This window comes from Homalodisca vitripennis, chromosome 3 (assembly GCF_021130785.1).
Source record: "Homalodisca vitripennis isolate AUS2020 chromosome 3, UT_GWSS_2.1, whole genome shotgun sequence".
NCBI lineage: Eukaryota > Metazoa > Arthropoda > Insecta > Hemiptera > Cicadellidae > Homalodisca > Homalodisca vitripennis.
In genome coordinates, this window is record NC_060209.1 from 103291180 (window position 1) to 103313799 (window position 22620).

The following is a 22620-nucleotide window of genomic DNA, read 5'->3' on the forward strand; positions in this document are numbered from 1 at the left end:
TTACCGTATTACGAAAAAGTTGTATTGCATATTTTGTTAGTTAAGTATTATATATGGTATCTGTTATATTTCAATTAAGGGTAGTCATACAGGTCATGTCAAGATAACTGCATATATTTTAATATTTATGATGATAAAAGAATCATTAGCCTATTTTTATAGCTTAACAACAAAAAATTCAAAAAAATTATGTTAAATCCACAAACCTTCCATTGTGTTTAAAGAAAAGAATTTATAAATAAAGAAACAGGTTTTGCCGGCACATCCTAAAGTAGTAGCACTGCACTGATGTATTTTCCCATTTCTTACCAAATTTAAAATTTTAAAAGGAAAAAAGTCACATGATGATAGTAATAACTATTAATAAAATTTCATTATTTATATACGAGCTACTTCCATTAAGTGGTTTTTAGATCTGGCGTACTTGTATTTACTTAATTTAAATTACTTAAGAATGTGTAAGTTAATTGTAATTTAAATCATTCTGTCGTAATATATTTCTAAATATTACTGACTGCTCCCAAGCTTTTTTTTTAATATAAGTTATTTCATACATTGTGTAAAAAAATTAACTTTTTTATAAAATTTCCATTAATTAATTCGTAAAAGATGGACATATTTACAACATTTTACGTTATGTCTAATATGAATTCCTAAGATGATTTTATTTTAAAAGTTAGTGTTTTTGCTTTAGCACGTAACTCCATATTAACATACCAGCATTACAATTCCTAAACTTAAAACCGGATTTACCTGCACAAAGTGTAGGTGCAGTGAAAGGTACCTGATGGGCGGTGTTGTAAATTTAATGTTTATATAATTTATCTGTAATCCATTCTATCATATCCGTTTGTTACGAGCAATATTTGAACATCTATCAGTATTTCGTTCTTTTAGCCACTATTCAAATTAGAATGTAAGGGCATATTTCTGACTACGATAGTGTCAATGTGTCATGTTTTTAACATTATTAAATGTTCTTTTATTCCAATTAAAATAAAAATTGTATTTCTGACACACCGAACATAGAATGTTTATTTGTAGCCTATCAAGTACAAGAGCCAAACGTAGGTTATTAAATGACAGTTTTGCTATTTATACCTGTAGTGTACAGTAAAATCTCGAGTGATATAATTTTCACCTGGAGTGAAAGACCATTTCATAGTAAGATATTCGAAAGACATTGTTACTAGACCAAGACAACGTGGCGACAGATGCTCGTTCAACTGAAGAGTGTTTAAGAATGCTTGGAGAGCTAACTCCTAAGGACTCTTGAGGAGGTTCTTCAGAGAGCTCAACTTTCTTACTGTGGTTGGTCTTTTCATATCTGTAGTTATTATTTATGCTTGTACATGGCATGCATTGGATTTCACTTACGCACATATAGCATAACTGCCAAATACAATTCTCATGTATTTTCAAGTAATTGTAGCACGTATGAGAGCCACGTTGTGATAAATACACCACCTTCGTGAAACAGTACAGGGAGCAGTAGTAACTTTGTAGCCGGCTAAAAGAAAAAAAACCTTTATATTGTGTGCTGTGTTCTTGATCATATATTACTAGAATTGAATTTTAGGAATTGGTTGTTTAACAGTAGTAATTTTTTCAATGATATCAGTTAGAATTTTTTATATAGGATGGTAATGATTTTACAAAATGTTGCAGTTGATCATCAATATAAGCTGAAATTCTTTCTGTTGGACTCCCATAGCTAGAAAACAATAGGTCTACCAGGTGGAGGACGAATGGGTTTGTGGATTTTTGGGAGTGTATAAAATATTGGTGTTTGGGGCCATTTTGGACTTAATAATTCAATATTCTTTGAAGACAAAATCTTCTTGAATCGTGCATTGAAAATATATCTGACTATCAACCTAACAAAGATGAACTTAAAGTTCTTTCAAAAGGTCTCACGTTTTGTCCTACTCCAAAATTTAATCAAATAAGCCTAATAAACGACGCTCTTACCTTTTCCCGGGAATTAAGACTAAAGTTTTTCTTCAGCAAACAACAAAACATTTGTAATGATGAAATTCTTCCTTGCTTGAATAGGTTCAAACAAAAATCGGATTGGGAACCTCCCCTCTCCCTGCAGATCACCCGATTGAACAGTTTATTAACATTGTAGTGTCTAATTTGTCAAATCCGGAATTTCAAAACTCTTTAAATAAGAAGAATAACTTATCCCAAAATGAAATTCGAGCCATTAAATCACTGAAAAACAATCGCAATATAATCATTCTCCCGGCTGATAAAGGAAGTAAGATTGTTATTTTAAATTTAAAAGATTACATTGAAGAAGCTACCACACAGTTATCTGATACAAATACATACAAGCCTCTGGAGGAAGATCCTACAGATAAATTTAACGAAGTTTATCAAAAACTACCTCAAAGAATATGGTCCCAATCAAGGTTTGTCTTCAAAGAATATTGAATTATTAAGTCCAAAATGGCCCCGAACACCAATATTTTATACACTCCCAAAAATCCACAAACCCATTCGTCCTCCACCTGGTAGACCTATAGTTTTCTAGCTATGGGGAGTCCAACAGAAAGAATTTCAGCTTATATTGATGATCAACTGCAACCTTTTGTAAAAATCATTACCATCCTATATAAAAAAATTCTACTGACATTCATTGAAAAAAGTACTACTGTTAAACAACCAATTCCTGAAAATTCAATTCTAGTAACAGTAGATGTAAATTCTCTATACACAAACATACCACATAAAGAGGGTCTGCAGGCTGTAGAGAGTGTTCTAGACGCTAGAAAAAATAATGTTATTCCATCGACCAACTTTTTGATTAATTTAATGCAATTCGTCCTTACAATGAACAATTTAAAATTCAACGACAAAAATTATCTACAAATTTCGGGTACAGCTATGGGCACCAGGATGGCTCACCTCATATGCTAACCTATTCATGGGCGAATTCGAGAAGAAATTTCTAGCCTCACAAAATCTTTCAACAACCATTAAAATGGGTACGTTTCATCGATGATATATTTTTCATATGGCATCATGGATTGGAATCTTTGCAAGAATTTTTGAAGAATCTCCAAGAGTTCTCTCCTTTGAAGTTTACATGGAACTATTCTGATGTTATAATAACTTTTTTAGATTTAGACATTTTCTTAGAATCAGGCTACATCAAAACAAAAAATTGCATGTTAAAACAACAAACACAATGAACTATCTAAATTTTTCAAGTTGCCATCCAATATATATAAAAAAGACTATTCCAAAAAGTTTATCTATACGAGCCAAGAAGCTATGCAGCAATGATATAGACTTCCTAAATTACATTGAAAAATTAAGCAACACTTTTAAACATTTAAATTACCCAGACAAAATTTTAAAAAATCAAATAAACAAACCAAAACATCCAGCAAGCTTCAATTATAAAACACAACCAAAGTTTATTACACAGTTTTTTCCTGGACTACACAAAATTAACAGTATTATGAAAATTGCCCATAATGTCCTACTTTCCTCTCCAGATACCCAAACTTTTATGGCTAAAGCACCTAGAGTAATATTTCGAAAAACCTCCAAATTTGAAAAACAAAACTTGTCCAACCTAAACTACCTAAATTACACCAACCCGTTACTAATGGATGTGAACCGTGCAACAAACCACGTTGCGGTTCTTGCAAAATTATGAAAAAACTCTAGGGAATTTCAAAAGTAACGTAACAGGTTTAACATATCCCATCATTGGCAAAGTAAACTGTTACTCTAAGAATGTAATTTACCAAACATCTAACAAACATCTAACCACCTTAGAGTCAGAATAACAGGGCACAGATTTGATATTTTCCATAAAGACAAGGAGAAGCCATTGGCCAAACATGCTGCTGAGCACAAAAAAGACAAAATTGAAGAATGTTATAACCTTAAAGGAATTAATAAGGTCTTCCCCTTGTCATGAAGAAAATTTAAATAGATTAAATTAAAAAATCTGGAACAAGCACATCAATTACTTTTAAAATCAAAAATACCCAAATGGTCTAAATTTAAGATAAATTTTAACTTTTCCAAATTTCCATCTGTGCCATTAATGATATATCAGCTGGGTTTTTGAATGTTTTAGTTGCGTATTTAAATTTTTGGTTATTTTATTTTATTTGTTGTGTTTCTTGTTTCTTGTTTTCTTCATTTATATTATGCTTCCTGAAGATGTGGGTATTAAATCCACACGAAAGATATAGAAGCCTTGTAATCTTCGTTTTTCATTTCAATAAGTGAAATAATATATATATATATATATTTTATTTTACCCTATGCTCTTTAAATAGTTATAACATATGTCAAATTTATGCATTCTAAACGTATCATGTGGTATTATTACATGTGTGAAATATATTACAAAAGCACGTATTTTGGGTAATTTGTTATTTATTCTAAATAATAGTTAAATTGTTTATTTAGGTATTTTACATGCAACATAATTTAAAAAAATGCTTAAAATATTAAGGTTAGACATCGAGGCCATTATGTTCATTATAATTATGATAATTTATTTAATATCTAGTATATTTATTATTAACTTTTATTTATAATGGAGACCTTATATACACAATAGACACAATACGATACACTTGTAGAAGTTTTATGAAAGATACTGTAATGTAGACAGGTATTTTGCCCACAGTTTTGCCTAAAGAAATGCTCTAAAGATATTTAAATATCTGCAACTGGCATGACTGCTACATGGTAATTCTAGTGATCTAATCTGCTCAGTTGTGGGGAAAAGAGCAAAGCACGGTTCGTTACTTTCCGAGCACGATGCTGATTCGGATATTTCTTGAATATAGTTATTATTTTTAACTTATCACCACAATCGTCTTATTATACTTGTTATAGATTTTACAAATCCATGCATATTTGTCTATAAGTGAAAGGTGTTTCTGTATACATCTGTTGAATAAAATTGTTTCCTAATATTAATAATAATTTAAACCATTAAACAATCAGTGCAGATATTTTAGAATATTTTAACATGAAGTGTGACCCTAAGAAAGGATTATTAATTATATATATATATATATATATATATATATATTTACATGATTCTGATCATAATCAAGAATCACAATATTATATCATTATGTTTGAAATTTCAACAATGAATGAAGTAAAGTAAAGAATACTTAATTCCATTATAATATATTACTCATTACAATATAACCAGCACAAAAGTCAGTGGAATTAATTGTTAACCCGTTTTAATTTACATACTAAATAAAACATAGGACATACCCCCGACCCCAATTTATTAAAGTTGATAGTAGCCAATACATAAAATTATTTTTAAATAATATCTATGCATGTATCTGTTAGTAGGGTTAATTAACATCCCCTTAATTTATTCCTTTGGACAATAGAATTTAATAGAACTACAATATTTATATAATATATTCCACTTGAACTAACAGTTCGCTAACACATACACTATATTAAATTAGGTTAGTTCACATTATTATTCTAGATGCTTTTCAAATATTATTTTATTTTAAAACACCACCTATTACAATTGGGATCGATTAACACCACCATTTTTAGTTTTTATCGTGATTTGTAAAAGAAAATTTGGCAATATAATAGGATACGAACAGTATTGTTTTTAATTAACAAGCTTAACTTACTACTTTGTAAAATGTTACGTATATGAGCAAAACTAACATGTTTATTCTCATTAATGATGTAAAATTCATTTGTTTGAATCTATTTTTTACGTCAGTCAAATGGTACAAGTAATATAGCTCCATTATTTAAGTAAAACAGAGACAGATTACAGACTTGTACCTAAGTATGACTGTATATTGGTGTAAAAATAACTTATAAATATAATATTATTCTATGTGTAAATAAAGACAGCTTGATGAGGTAAAAATCATAATAGGTACCGAAACTTTGTAATTTTGTCTTGTTTAAAGATGAAAAATAATCCTGTTGGTCTTTCACATGAATGATTTCCTTATAGAGCTATTATTTATTAAAGTTATATAGTTATTATTTTTAACGTGTGTAAAATTTTCTGAGAAATTATCCATTTGACTTGATTATTTAATATTTTACAGGGATATTTAAAGTTAACTAGCATTCCTTCTCTGTAGTCATGTTTCTCAAGCACCTAGCAATGTAATTATATTGTGCAATTGACGCAATCGAACTAGCTCACGTTGCTGTTTACTAAGCTCAGTGCCACAGTATCGGTTTACCATGCCAACTAGTCTTGTAACTACAAAACTAATTAATTACCGTCTCGTTACTAGTTGGCTGTTCATAGTTGTTGTTGGCGCATAGTTTACTTCTCTTGATTACATCTGTAATTGTTGACTGCCACTTTGCAAATGCAATTAAAATTATCATAGCGCTTTAGTGCAAAATAAGTATACACATGTGCTATATCTGTGGTTACTATAAATAAGCGATATATATTATAAAAGATTTATTTTATTGCTTTTAATATCAGTTATTACATTCATTGGATCAATTCTACAACGTGAAAACATCGATTCACATATAGTATTAAATAACAATATACATAAAAAAACCTGTATTGTTCAGAGTAAACTGTATTAATCTGAGTTTAATGGGAAGTGTATTATAATAGTTAATTTCCTTTTAAAGATGGAAAATATCAGTAAAGTAGCTTCGGATCTAATTAAGGCTTAAATCACTCTACAATGTTCAATCTTAAGTAAAAAGTTAAGTGAGGAAGTGTGTATATACTGTAGCTGTAATTACAGCAAAAACTATAAGAAATAATGAAATTCTTGTAGATCTTTCGACAGGTATCATAAATATAAGGTCTTATTGACCAAACTAGTTGTGTATGTTTCATGTTGATATTTTATTTTGTTCGGTATTTTTTAAAGATGAAAATGTATTTCTATAGGTAGTAAAACCGGATGAAGCTGTTATTAACATAAATTAGAAAACTTATTGAGTAAAATATATCTGATACAGAAATAAAAAACGTGACTTTAGCTGACAGTTCACTTATTTTCTTACTTTTTATGGAAAATAATTGTTCTAACAGTAACAAAAAGGGTAATATAGTTGAAAATTTTTATTTAATTAACGGTATTCAATCAATTAATATTGTTGAATCAATTTAAATACAAAACAGCTTCTTTATTTAAAAAAAAAACTATGAGTAGAATCAAAAGTTTGACAAATTCTTTAGCTTCTATCAGATTAGATTTAGCTTATTATATTACATTTTTTTCCTCGTAATATACGAAATTTACTGTAAGAGTCTCATCTCTGTTACGCGCCTACGATAGAAGGTGACATTTAATTGTTAAATTATATTGATACTGCATTTTGTAGTACGAGATATATCTTGTAAGCCTGGTTTGGGGCGAACAAACTGGTTTTATGAACTTAGGCATGAGATATATTGTATACGTTTCATATTGGCATAGAAGATTAGTTTCTAGCGATTAAACTATCAAATTTATTAAATGATATCTCTTATATTATTAGTTACTATTAAAGTCATACATAGTTGTGTTGCATTGATATGTGTGGTATTACAGTCAATCTGTACTTGGCTGATATATGTATTAGAATTTATAATTTAGTTGTAGTAATTAAATAAATACTATGCTTTTGTGTGTTATTTTATATGCTATTAAACTTACAAACTAATTCAAACTAATTTTCGTCTTTAATTTGTTGCAATAAATGTATCAGTGTAAAGTACACATGTCATGTTTAACACGCTTCTAACTTACACATAGTTGTTTGAGTTTATTTCACAATCATATGAAAATGTAAAACTAGCTAGCTGCACTAAAGTATAGAAATATTGGATGTGACTTTATTGCGATGACTAATCCTATCAATCCTCTAAGAAAAATAGATATATTAAAGTTGTTTTGCCTTTCGACCTCTTTTAATCTAATAATTTGTTACCTGTCGTTAGTTTTTAAGTATTATACGAATACGTATTTCTGTAGTATGTAACAAAATGTACTGTTCCCATAATTTTCATATTAAATAATTTATTTTTAAAGATCATTCGTTATTTTAAGCCATGTGTAAAATTTGATTGTATGTACTATTACGTATTGTCTACCTTTATCAACTTTATGGAGAAATAAGTAAGAGTAGTTGTAACTTTATTGTAATAGTAATTAATCAGCATAATAATTATTATTATGTATTTTCAATTATTTTGTTAGGGTTATATCATTGTGTAGTAACAAAACAATTAAATTTGCATTTCATTGTCATATTTTTGCATTAATTAAAAACGCCGTAAGTGGGTAATTTTTGCAGTGACTGCACGTTGTCGTGTGTACAGAATATTTTATTTCTGACAAATTATACTTTGTATTTCATTATTATTTTGAGCACCAATGATTTTTAATCTGTTTTTGTGTTTAGAATAACTATTAACAATTAAAAACACATCCAATTCATGTAACCTGCTTCAACTATCATTGTTGTTATTTAAAATTTACAAAAACATACTTTACTATTTTAGTAAATTATGTTATCTCTTTATAATTATTTTAAATTTTAATAAGAATTGTATGCAGATAATTTATTGAAATTGTAGAACAACTTTTTTTTATTTAAGAAATGTAAATGTTAAATTTTAATATTGACTGTTGTTTCTATACGTTATTTCTCACACATTTATTTCATGCTTTCTATTACGTATTTTTAATACCATATATTATAAAAAAGCACATATGAACAATGCCAAAAACTTTTGGAGAAATAAGAACAGTTATTTCATTTTTAAGGGACATGATCGGAGATTAATAAAATAACTAAACATCTAGCTTTTGTTGACATTTTCGTACATAACCCGACAAAATAATCCAAACTCGTGTTTAGTAATTGTAATATTTTAAAATACAGCTAAAGAATTAATCGATTCATATAGTAACTGAAATTAACTATAAATTATTTTTATAATATCCAGTAAGTATATAACCTATACTAATCATTGATTCTACTATTACAAATTTTTTACCTGTGAATAGTTTACGTACACTTGTTTGACATTTGTACATCTTCAAGACATTTCATTATTATTTTAAATCTTTTATGAGATAAGTATTGAAAGGTGTGTATAAATTAAACAATTATATATGCAAAATTATGGATGTATGTACATATGATCTGTGGCAATAATTAATTTTTAAATTTAATTAAGGGTGTAAAACAGTAATACTTAACACTCCAAGTTCATGACGACTCAGTTTCATATACTTATTGTCTACCCTAACGTTGTTTCAACTAAAGTACTATGATAGTTACTAATTGACCTCCGTTAACTTTATTTTTTTAAATTGAAAAACCAAAAATCAGATTCTTTAATCTATTTACTAGACACTACCTACCTAATTATTGCTAGTATAACCCAGATATCAATGAATCGCTCATATGCTGCTTCTTCAAGGATTTCAAAAACTGCGAAGTGATTTCTCTGATTAGGTGAAAACTCTCTGTGAAGTGTTTTTATAGACTCAATACACTTGAGCTACCTATATTTTAGAGTTATATTACAATAAATATAGCCACAGTGATGAAGTTACTCTCCTGCCTAGCCGATCCTCCGTATCGCATAGTATTGGAATAGAGCACATAATATAATATATCGTTAACGGAAAAACTGCTATGCGATAGTCACTTTGCTTAGTTTTATTACATTTACAATAAATGGTAGTGAAGGGTCCAGAATGTTACACATCTTGACTTTAGGTTCTATATTAAAGTCTACAATTTACAGCTTTTTAAAGAGCTCTTTGATTGTTTCATCATTATTTTTATTACATTGTAACTTAAATATATTATAATGTCCTAATAATTGTAAGGATGTTATTAATAATAATTAGTCAAAAAACTTTATATATATATCTATATATATATATATATATATATATATATATATATATATTTCCACGCAGCTCCCCAAAACTATATTGAAAAGAATTTTAAAAGCGTTGCTACCTTACCTTTGCATGAAACTCGCCGTATTATAACAAGTGTATAATTGGTTTGTATGCCTAAGTAAACCTAAAAATCAAGCATTGCAAATGAAATTGATGAAAATTTGTTTAATTTTACCATTTTAAGAACAATACTTCCTAAAGGTTGTATTTCTAGGTTCAGTGGGTCAGACCATTAAAGTTATAAAACGGTATAAACGTTTCTTAAAAATATATATTTTCATGTGAAGGTCCATCGTATTTCGTAGAGATTTACATTAACTTTCAGTATTTGTTATTAAAATATTTATGGTCATTGAGAAGGCAATAACTAATGCTTTGGTAGAACATTTTTTGTCAGGTTCACATAACTCTAAATAATAAATAATTAAAATAGATTCACTGATACACAATTTTATTTTAGTAGAGTCTTTTTCATAAGCTCAATTCTTTGGCGAAATCACAGCCATCCGTATTGCTGTAATCTCATTTTTACACAATGAACCACCTATATGTACTTCCTAATACAATTATCTATATTTAATCCCAAGAGAGTACTAAAACGATACCAACAAACTGAAGTAGTTAACTGCAGTTGTAGAACAAGTCTCCTCAGTGCATATCCACCCCTATACAGTTCACCTTTGTGTGACATAACTTAACAAACAATCCAGCAAAGGTATTCCTTGATATCCATACTGCAGTGGATGCTGCAAGATTAACTTAGATCTACCGAGAATTCTCTTCCGACTTGAAAACAATGCGTTGCAGCACTATAAATTCCCTCGGTTCATTTTATTAATTAAACCACTCACCACATACTTCGCTCCTGAGAATTCATATTTAATATTCATATAACAGTCCTTATAGTCTAATTATTTTAATTATTTATGTCTCGAAAAGTCAATAATGTAAAGTGCTAAAATGAAACATAATTGGCAGTTATTATAAATAAACCTTGTTAAATCTGTGTAGAATTTTTGAAGATATAACATTCATAGCCCTGCTAAGGACATATTGTCTATGCATTATTTTTGGGTGCTCAAAATACTAACAACGCCACATTTGTATATCGGGAACTACCCTACAACCTAGATTTAAGAACCACTTTGGAGTGGGGACGTTTACAACTGCAATAATTTTCGACCTAATTATCAAATACTGCGCATAGATTTAGAAGATGCAAACGACTTCCTTCTCACGGAGACGTTAGTTTCATAAATCTTTTTTTTGAAGAAATAATATAAAATCATTTGTAATTCAATTAACAAAACACATAGTGATACTTTTAAATGTTTATTTCATTTTATTTGGTGAATTCATTCACTACCCTACTAAAATAAATCTGACTGTGCCATAGTAAAAGGTTTTTTAAGTCCAAATTTATGGTAATTTAATTGTATGAAAACCTTTTCATAAGGCAAACAATGTTGTATAAATAGTAAATATATCATGCTTTGCAATACTCACATTGCTTCTTGCAATAAATGTAGTATTGTTATATTTTGTTCTATTATTACCTGTCTGTTACTATTTCATAAAGGCGAGTACCTGGTTCATACGAAGGGGGGTTACTCATGCTATTAGATAAAAGTATACGATTTTTTTATATTATAAGTAATACAACTATTATAACTTTAACCGTATAGTAGAGCTCTAGTGTCAATTGGCCCATGACTAGACCCTTCTATTGGATTCAGGCAAAGACTTGTGTTTAGTGTTTCTGTTGGCTTAATGCGAACTGCGGCCGGTTCCGGTTAGCGGACCTGTTCGATCGTTTTGATTAATGTGTTAACAGCGGGGCCTGACCGTCTTACCTATGCCTCCCTACTATTTTCATATTTAAATTCTAAAATTAAACTGTTCCTGGTAACTTTTGAGTCTGGAAAAATTTACGTATTAATGTAGAAAGTTTCCTGTTAAATTTGGGTTTATTTATAATGTAACAGGTTTGTAGAGACTTTCAAAGTAATTTTTAAACCTTTTATATCTTTGAACTTGAAAATTTGTTATTCTTTTAAACTGTTGATTAAAACTTTGGAATATACTGTACTTTTTGTACATTGTAGTATTTGGTGCGATTTTTACAACTACTAATTTAAAGCAATTTAAATTTGAATATTCATTATAATTATTTACAGGAAATTGAATAGTAATTACCGGTTTTCCACATTTGTAATTAAATAAAAGGAGTACTTTCTCAAGAAATGTTAGTTAGCCTTTTATTACAAGAAAGAATTTTATTTAAGAAGAAAGCCAGTGCCTATTTTTTAGTTTTCCGTGTGTGAACGAATTTTCTTAAAAAAAGAATTGTAAAAACTTTGTGTTTTTTTTTTAGTCTAAACTTAAAATAAATGAAAATTAAAACAACTTTTGAACTTATTTAATTTCAGACTTTTGTTAACAATATGTTAAACTGTTTACATTTTAACTAATATTAACAACTGATATCGACAGTTATTATTATAACACACACACACACACACACACACACACACACATATTATTGCCATTAAATTGTATAAATGGCAATTGCCTTATTTAATTTCAATAAACATTGAATCGCAAAAAGTCCTTGCTCCGCCGGGAGTCGAACCCGGATCTCTCACTTGCCGGGTGAATGCGCTACCATTACACCACAGACCGCTTAATTTTTCAGATTCAATTATTTTGTATTTGGCCGTATCTGTCACATATGCGTTTAAATAAGCAAACTAACATATGATCAGAAGACCAAATACCTGTCAAACGACTTTTATTTACATTAAATTGTATATAAATGGCTATTGCCTTATTTAATTTCAATAAACACTGAATCGCAAAAAGTACTTGCTCCGCCGGGAGTCGAACCCAGATCTCTCACTTGCCGGGTGAATGTGCTACCATTACACCACAGAGCGCTTAATTTTTCAGATTCAATTATTTTGTATTTGGCCGTATCTGTCACATATGCGTTTTAAATAAGCAAACTAACATATGATCGGAAGACCAAATACCTGTCAAACGGCTTTTATTTACATTAAATTGTATAAATGGCAATAGTCTTATTTAATTTCAATAAACATTAAATCGCAAAAAGTACTTGCTCCGCCGGGAGTCGAACCCGGATCTCTCACTTGCCGGGTGAATGTGCTACCATTAAGCGCTCATATATATATATATATATATATATATATATATATATATATATATATATATATATAATACTTCACTATTGGATGTTGAAGTTTTTCTAAAAAAACCGTATTTTAAAAACCAAAACACATGTTAAGGGTACTAATAAAAGGAATTACTTAAATTACAGTAGCTTCCATCCAAATCATTTAAAAAATTCCATTCCAAAAAGTCTTTCCATTAGAGCCAAATCCTTATGTACAAACGCTTCAGATTTAAAAATTTACAAAAGCAAACTTACTAAAGCTCTTTCTAACAGTGGCATCCTAAACAACTTTTGAACCGGCAGCTCAGGCAACCAAAAAAGGTTACAAATTTTCCAAATAACTTCCAAAATTATCCCAAACGTATAACAAAATTCTATCCTAGTTTGCACAAATTCAATAGAGTTATGAAAATTGTATATGAAATTTAAAAGAAACTCGCCCTTAAATGAGAAATGATTGTTCAGGCCAACTAGAATAGTATTTAAGAGACGTAACAATTTGAAGATTATGCTTGTAAGGCTCAAAATTCATGTTGGAAAAAATTATGAAAACTTATCTTTTGGCTGTGAATTATATAATAAACCACGTTGTGGTATTTGCAAAATTATGGATAAGACCGATCAATTCCAAAGTAGCGTCACTAACAAAACTTATCCAATAGCTGGTAAATTGGACTGTACCTCCAACAATTCAATTTACCAGCTAACCTGTAGGTTTTGTCCCAAAGACTACATTTTGCAAACCTCAAATTCTTTACGGGGAAGAATGACCGGTCACCGTATTTCTATCAATCACAAAGACGAAAAAACCAGTAGCCTTACACGCTATTCACCATAAAAGTTTTGAGGATTGTAATAAACTCAAAGCTATACGCAAAATTACACCTTGTGAAAACAGCTCTCGAAATAATTGAAATTTAAGGAATAATGAATTGGCACACCAACTTATATTAAAATCGAAACAATTATTGTTATCGTTAAATTATTGTTTTCCACTTGAATAATTAGATTCTCATATACAAATTTACTTAAATTCAAAAGTATATTATGTTATTATTATTAAATTAACAACTAATCAAAACTTGTTTACATGTCAAAAGTGTATTTACATTTAGAATGTTTATTATCAGGTGTTTCTTATTTTGTTTGTTTATTTGATTCTTTGTATGTTTGACAAGTGTACTTGACAAAGTTGTTAATTACAACGAAATATTGTACATTAAAACATTGTAGTTTTCTTTTGAAACTGCTCTAAGAGACAGTTTTATATATATATATATATATATATATATATATATATATATATATATATATATATATATATATATATAACGTATAATGTGTCGCGTTAAAGGCTTAGCTGAGGTTGCATGCAAAAAGTTCTACAGCTCATTTAATTATGATAGATATATGTATCCAGATATGATCACAAGTTACAATGTTATATGATTGTATTATTTTTATTTTCTAACTGTCATGTTATAGTTGTTATCATGGTTACTTATAAGGCCAATTTAAAAGTGTTTCCTAACGTTCAAACAAATCACATGGAAACAATGCAACATCATTGAACTCAATAGTGCTTGTATATAAGTTAAGACTTATACAAAAATGTATTGGTTAGTTCTTTTTCGGTATATTGCGAGTATTTCTATAGAAATACAGCAATAAGGTTTTTCTAGCCTCTTTCTCTAACAATCTGTCAAACTGAGATATAATATTTTGTAGTCTATCCCTATACTAAACTAAAACAAATTTTTACAATGTATACATGTTCTTAGAAAAGTTGCAATTAACTAGTCACGCATTAATTATTACGTAGGATATAAGTTTATAATATAAACACGAGAGTTCTATGATATTCGGTATAAACTAACCACAATTATTAGCTTAAAATCTACAATTATTTAGTCTCAGAATCGGTATATTAGTATACGCTTATTGTTACAAATCATTATTGTTTATTGTTATCATTAAATGTAAATGCACTAACTGTTATATTTATGTGTAGTGAACTAGCGATGTTTATTTCTGATTGTTAATATATTCAGACACAAAATACACAAGAGGGCTCTTGTAAAAACAACCGGCATGGAATTCATTAACACTGCGTGGCCATATAACATTTGCTTAGTGAGTCTGCTTTTATTTAATCTCACAATGTGTAATCCTCATAATTGATGCATTTCTCGTTGTGTTGGTTTTGTTTAAATTTTACCATTTCCTTTGTTTCACCGGACCTTATCTAAATCCGATTTTTCAAACCTCATTACTTTCTCCTAGTATATTTCACACTCGAAAAAATATGCAAACGTGGTACGTATTATATTAAATCCATAATATTAAAAAAATTTGCATTCCCAATAAATCACTGGAACAAACGTTATTGAAAATATTATAGTATATGAAATCCATATTATTATAAACTAAGCTAATATATTAAACGTATATCATTACACATGTATTCATAAGTTCAATTATTCTACCACAATCATATATTTACGTAAATATAGCATGAAAAGTAACAGGTCTCGCTGAGGGTTCATGCCAGGTTTCATAGTATATACGAGTAGCTCATTTCATTCAAGTATGTCCTCAAGAAAAATAGGCAAACAGACGTGAAGCTTTTACATTAACTTCAATATTTAGAAATATGTGTCCGTGCAAGGAGTGATAGACATCCTTTTGGCCTTATTCTGCCTTATAATGGGCCACGAGCCTATGCAAGAATCGTACAAAACAGAACAAAGATGAGAGTCGGTAGAGTACAAAGTTCAACGGTCACAGACAGAATTTGAACCTTTGCACTTGACTACTCGCCAAAAAACTCTCTTAACACACTCCAATTTGTATTCGCCACAGACTACAAGGGAGTGCAAGGGTAAGGCCTTTTATGACACGTAGTCGTTAAATTAATATAATAAAAAAACAATGATATAAAACGAACTATTTAGATGCTACTATTGTATAACAAATTTTGTCAATTCTAAATTTGCTATGGATATATGTAACGCTATCTAAACAGTTTTCCTACTGATAAAAGTATAGAAAATAGTTAGAGGAATCAATTTTAACCCCGAAATTTGTATAATTTTATCATTACATATAGGTGCGGTAAGTAATTTTTCTAACAAATGTGTTTTACTACTACACGTGCTCACATGGTTTATTTATTTTCACCACAATATACGTTACAGTTGAGAGACGATTTACCAGACGCATTTATGTCGAGAAACTGAATTTATTTGTAAAAAATATTTTACATTACCATGTTGTAAAACTCAGCTCATTTTGTTTTACACATACCAAGGACGTTTCTTCATAATTGAATCTTTAGTGCTCCGTACATGCTATTGGTGTCGTATGTTTGAATTGAAAACTGGCTATTAGTTTGAAAATCCTTAAAAAAATAATATCTATAAAATATTTTCTAAACGGCTAATCTCTAAAGTGCTAATCTCGAGAACGACTGAACCAATTCCTAAGAATTGTTACATTCGTTTAAGTCCGAGGTTTTAAATTAAATATAATTGAAGTATCGAACATGAGCCTATATAAGTACAACTTAACTATAGCAGTAATTCTTATTTTATTAAATACAATATTAATTGGATGTTTCTTGAGATGATTTGTAAGAAACTTTTTCTAATTGGGTCAAATATTCAGAGATCTAGTATAAATTTCCCTGCTTACTGAAGTAGTATTTATGATTATTTATTTGCTTTACTTTAAAAACCAAATTTTCGGTTTTATTGTTTATGCAATTATGTTTTTTATTATTTATAATAGCTAATTAAGTATAAGTTAATACATAATAAACCTGAAATTTACAATCAATTCGTTATTTTTAAAATCGTTCAGTAGGTTTCAAAAGTTCTTTGCTGTAGTCCAAAAATACTGGAATATTATTGATTAAAATGTACAAACGTTAGTCATTCATAGTTAACAAATAATGTATACACAGATTAATAGTCAGCTATTGCGTAGGGTTGCATGTCGTTAAAAAGGAGAAACTAAAACAAATGTATTCAACAAACCTAAAGTAATGTCTTAGCAGTAGAAAACGTATGGTTAGCTACGTTTTACTGTTTAAACATATTTATCTCTTTAAAATTTTTATGTGGTAAATCTGTTCACGATCTTAGAAATAACTAAGCATATTTAGTATATTTTAAACTTTCTTTGGGCTCTGTTGAAAGATTAAAATAAATGGTATTTTTATAGCAATCTTACTGGTTAATTAAAAAAATTTTATTACTAAAAGACAACCAAAATATATTTTTATGAATCTTAGAGTTCAAACCTTTCTAAACCTGTTAGATAAACTGCTGTTATTGGTGAGGCTGGCGTGGGGACATTAATAACATTTTATATGATGGAACTATTTGATTCGGATTTTGACCATTGTATGCCACCTAATAAATATGCACCTAAAGCAATATGTTTACTGTTGAACCGAAGAGATCGCGGAACTCAGAAGAATATGTTTAAGAGCTAGACGAGTCGCCACTAGAGAGAGAATTCCTGATTTTGGCTAGTAAGCCAAAATCCTGCAAGGCTGCAACAAAGTCTCTCCAGAAACTCGGTACCCGCTTCCATCATGGAGAGTAATACCTCGGAGAAGATCGTGACGGTCTTATTTCCGAGACACATAGCCGAGTTAAAGATAAAGCCTTACACTCCCGTCACATACCTTGCACAATCTATAGTTATCTGAAGAAACATCCGACGAGCACTACTTAAGTAAGGGAATGTTTAGAGTGTAAACAAAACATCTGGCTCGTTGGTTGTGAATATCAAAGCCGAGGCTTAGATTTCAAAACAACTCGAGGTAACATACAATAGCGTACCTATTGTACGCTACATACCTACATTACGTTACGATAGACTTCGGTTCTCTCTCAATTTACTTTGAAGTTTTTATTTATTCTATAGTAGAAAAGAATAAGTAATACGTCAGTATATAATTCTCAACTTTGTAATAAATTTTGCACACAAGACGAATGTCATTTCATGTACTGCTAAACATAGTTAATAGATTCTTAACTTGTTGTCGGGACCGTAGATAGCGTTGATGGGCCCCGGACAAAGCAATCGATCAGGCTTCTTTACTGATACATACATAGGATGCCTCATGTGCAAATGATCTCCAATTTATTTTATAACTCATTTATTTTCCAAATAGTTGTCCCGTTTTATATTTTACCATATAGCTAATAACTCTTACACTGTTTGGAGATTTTTTTGGCCACTTTGCAGCAATTAATATTGCTTTACCTGTGTATTTACTGTGATTTAAATGTGTGTAAAGTTTTTATTTGTTAATATAAAAGTATGCAGGTATAAATGTTTTACAGAATTCCAACGCGTTTTTTTAAATCGTTGTGGATTTATTCAATTAGCTTACTTATCAAATGGAAAGTCCAGGATCATCTTACAAAACACTACCTATTATACACAATCCCGAGTAAAAAAAACAATGAACCTTATACAATGGACAGCTAATTGCATTTCAGAATCATGGGATTAAGAGATTGCATAACTAAATTAAATAAATTTTACAACAGATAACGAGTAAAATAAAAAGATCATCACAAACCCGATTAAAACGTATAATCTAAAAATGTTTATTTTCATATTATCAGATATTAAGTATAAATGATCTACATCTTATGTTTGTACTAAAATTGTACTACTACCAGTAGTTTAACCACGGATTTAAATGTCATTTACTGCTGAACAGTTTATATTTCAATGGTATATTATTTTAAAATGACATTAAACACTCGTGCCCTAAGCATTGGTGACAGGAAGATATTCCTATCTCCTTATACATTTGAGAATAACTTGAATTTAGGTTTAAAGATTCTACTAGATACTATGTATTTTGAGGTTCTGACAGTTTGGTACAGTAGTAATTATTTTATAAATACGATTCAAACAAATTTAATTTCTCTGCTATATTCCATAATATTAGATACAAAAGCTCAAACGTTTTTAGTGATATTGGAAAAATTTTAGGCCGATAATATGAATTTCCATAGTATTTTTAATTAAAAAAATACAAGATTTTATTTTACATCTTTATAAATTTTTGGGGTAGTTTTGGTTTTTGGAGTAAAGTAATCAGAGGTTAACTGAAATGTCGACTGGCTCTTATTATCAAGGACAGGCTGCTCTAGTATATATATATATATATTATATATATATATATATATAATATATATATACATAAAAGCATTTCTGGTTCGAATTAATTATACTTTAGTTGAAAAATTTGAGTTTACCTTCTTTCCCATATCAATAAACTGTATTTCCGTAAAATAATACGTAATTCAGTAAACAAACGTCTACTTCTGGTACTTAAAATCTACTTTGGTGAAAGGGATGTAGTGAAGAATATATCGTACGTATTATTATCTTTTATATATAAATATAGATGTTTAATATCTCTGCTGTACGCTAAAGCTTTCTCTCGTAGAAATACATGCCAATATACACAGACCCCAAATTTGACAAGAAAGTTTACTTTTGTTGGCAGTATCTGTTTCAGTATCGGATGCTGAGTGTCCCAAATATTGTATGAGATTTTCAACATATTGATCATTATATTAAGAATTTACCTTTTCGTCTCCTTGAGGTGATAGATGTCGTAAAGACACTGTTGTCTCCTTTCTTTTCTTTAAACGTACTAATGCGTAGTTTAGATTGTATTCAATGAGGTATATTTAATCTAAAATAAGATCATCCTTTGCTTTGCATTGCATGACGTTTTAGGACTAGCCAGGATCCATCAACCAGGTAGGCAAAAACAAGCCATTTGACGATTTTCTTTGGTGCGTAAAAAATTTTGATTTATTTGTCGGAGCACAAAGTAACGACCTTATAGACAGAAAAGCATCTTTTAAACCCTATTTCCAATTAAAAGTAGTCAATTGTCTGCTTTTTTGCCAATCTCCTCGAATCGTAACATTTACCTGTGTTACATGTCCATTACCCAGTGGACTATAATGTGTCGTTCTATTTGTAGCTACTCCTCATTAAGGAATGATCTCAATTTTTCTGATTCAAATTATGACCATCTATCAGTGTAAATATAAGATGAAACCATCAACATTATTTATTTGTTATGGTATTACTATTATACAAGGATTTTTAATTGACAGTTTATAAACTATAAATACCTGTAATTGCATTTATCCGCAGATTGTTACGTAGTTTAGAAGATTGAAGGACATAGTCTTCCTTGTGAATGAAGATTATATTATAGATCCTAGTAATATTTTTCAATCATAAGTACGCATATATCTGGTAACTACTACACTGTACAATATATTTTAAACTTTTTTGTTTTTAAATAGTATTACCAAAGTGATATAGCTAATTAACAAATACAATATTATTCTAATTAATAACCAACACATTGTGGCCAAACAAACATCGTCAATCGGTCCAAACAATACACATACCGTTTGTAAGGCATCCAAACAGATAAAGCTTGAAGATCAAATTCAGTTTCCAAATCCCTCTAAAACCATAAGAAGGTCTTTTTTAAATGAATGGAACTCTCTCGCCCAACAACGTTCACTCATCAATATTTATTGGTCCATCTGTAATACAATCAGACCAAGTTATTGGCCGTCTCTGTTTCTAGTGCCAGCACTCAGTACTGGTTGGTAGATTATCTTTGATAATCTGTAGTATGTTATTACAGATAGTTATTTGTACAGTTATATATACTTTTTAGGGAGTTAGTGATCGAAAGCAATTTATGTTATTATGTTATAGTTTGAAATCATTAACTGTTAATAACTGTATAGTGATAAAACACAGAATTATTAAACACTCTTTTACTGTTACATTATAATATTGCTTTTGGTAGTAAAGATTATATAGTAAATACGATATTGTTGTTTACGACAACAACATATTAAGCTTGTCGGCTATAAGAAACATTTAATAAGAAACGATTTAGAGTTAAATCCAAGATAATCAGCTCAATTTGTTGTTATTTATATGCCTTTGGTCTGGAAAACCCTTATATAGTACTTACAGTGTTAAAACAAAAAAGAAAAAGTTTGAAGGGAAAAATTACAAAGACGTTTTATAATAGTACTTGTAATGTAATATAAATTAAATACTCTAACTCTTTTTTGCTTGCATAAAGTATGAAAGTTACCTGAAAATATGTGAAATATGGTGTAAATCTGTAAAAGAATTCAATGAAGGCTATATAAAACCTAGTGAGTAGCATTATAAATCATCACTTATCATTTAAACATGATCTATTTTTATAAATTGTTAATTACATTTTCTTTCTTAATTTAAAATGGAATTTAAACTATCACTTAGAAATACTTACATTAAATCAACATTTTTTTGTATTAGTATGTGGAATTATTTATTGTTATTATGTATAACAAATATCTTTAGAATTAACAACTAATTACTTTAGTCCTCTCTTATAACTAATCACAACTAACTATAAAATAAACCAATAATATAAAATGTCTTAAAATATTTTTGTTTGCAGTGTAATACATTTTACAATAAAAATTAGCCATATCACGCGCATTATTTCCATCAGCACACAAGGCGACTAGTGCGCCGTTAATCACAACTATTTACAAACTATTTAAATTATAAATAGCTCAATCAATTAAATCATTTACTAAAAGTAAACGTACTTAAATGTACCACTTCCTGGTGTACAACTATGAGTATAAATTACAATGTATGATGAAATGCAATCAGTGAAATCGATATTTTTTGCAGTACATTAATTTTCTGTTAGGGTTGTTCTATTGTGGGATTAGCACGCCATACAATCTGAATTTCATTTACATATTTATTACATGAATCCATCATAAACTGAACGTATTTACAGTTGACAATAACAACACATTGTTTTAGAATGAATATTGTATCGAATTGAACATAATTTCATTTAAAGATAAATAGCTTTATTTCTGACGAGATAGATAAGAATACAATCAGTTGTTAAAGACTTAATAAATTGAAATTTAGTATTTTTTTATATTCACAGCTATTTTAAGTCTATATATGAATATATAAAAAGAAATACAGTTTATAAAATTAATTAGCTTTATGAATTAAAACAACTGGAAACGTTACCTATGGTTTTCAAATTTATATAATATATATTTCTGAACTTATATTATATCACTCACTTGTATTTGACTAACAGTTGAATAATGCCTTTAAATTGAAATATGTTTGGGGTTCTAATCTCATAATTTAAATGCACTATTTTTACCCGAGAGCAAGAAGAATTCCTCTTGATTTTGTTTACAATATTCCACTGTAATCTATATTTTTACTGGCTAAAAAGCATCACTGTTGGCCCATACTCTTATACCTATTTTATTAAATTGTTCACGTGATTTCATTGAAACTACAACTATTTTAAACCAATTGGAGAAACTTCAGAGTCGAAGTTTATATATTTCTTAGTGGAAGCACTGATTATGC